The following is a 1,062-nucleotide window of genomic DNA, read 5'->3' on the forward strand; positions in this document are numbered from 1 at the left end:
GCAGGAGGTTTTGTTTTGTTTTTCTTGCTCATCATGTGGGATAACTATTTGTCCTCTGTAGCTCAGAAATAAGTCAGTCGAGGCTTACAAATCCCCCAAGGAATAGCCCATAATTAAAACTTGTATTAAATACTGACAATAAAGTGCTCCACTGTGTTGTGTAAGAGCTCGAGGACATGAGCTCAAAATCCAAGGCTCCCACTTTTGTCTTGAAGTCCTATCTGAAAGCTTTGTAGGGTTTTTGCATGTCCATGTTCACATAATGGTATTCCGCATAGCATCTCATGATTTTACAGCGAGCTAGAAATGTTCAAAGTCTAACGCTGAGAGTCAAACTTTATACCACTAGGGTATTTTGATCTGTCTTTTTGATCTGCGCGTTTGATCTGGCTATTCTTTTTGAAGCACTCTCCTTTTAGTTTTCCTCTTCACTTTAACAAGGATAAAACAGAATTGTAGATGCCAAGTCGCTCAGGAACCAAAAAAAAAACTTTTTTGTTGAGCGTGGAATGAAAGATGAAGTCTACTTCTACTTCTGCAGCCTCTTAACTGGAGACAATATTGCCAGTTTATATGCATTCTTTTTGTTGTTATTGTTATTGTAGGGTGTGTGGGTGTGCATGTTGCCCTGCAAATACACTCGAACATACTGTATTGCATTTATAATCTCTGTGGCTGCTCAGAGCTTCCACCACATTTGTTTGTTTTTGTCCACGCACGGCCGTGTATCTGTAGGTGTGGGTCAGGAAGTAGGTGCCAAGGAGTGGATTCAAGGTCAACAGGTGTGTGTTTTCTGACTAAGCACTATCAAACAATTATGCGTGCATGTGTGCGCTATTCATGGCTGGCCCTTTGTGTGAAGAAGGAACAAAGATGCCTCTCTTGATACACCAACACCCAGTTTGTTTAACAGCCATGCAAACAGGCTTTTGGGAAATACCCACCATGAGTGATAATCAAAGGCTTGTTATGGTCATGGGAATGCAAATAACAGTGTGTGTGTGTGTGTGCGTTTGCATGTGTATCACTGTGCTTTATGTGTATGGCAAAGTCATGTGCAGT

The sequence above is a fragment of the Rhamphochromis longiceps genome, linkage group LG12 (assembly GCF_057381845.1).
Source record: "Rhamphochromis longiceps isolate RC_006_pf linkage group LG12, R_longiceps_female_GT1.1, whole genome shotgun sequence".
Lineage (NCBI taxonomy): Eukaryota > Metazoa > Chordata > Actinopteri > Cichliformes > Cichlidae > Rhamphochromis > Rhamphochromis longiceps.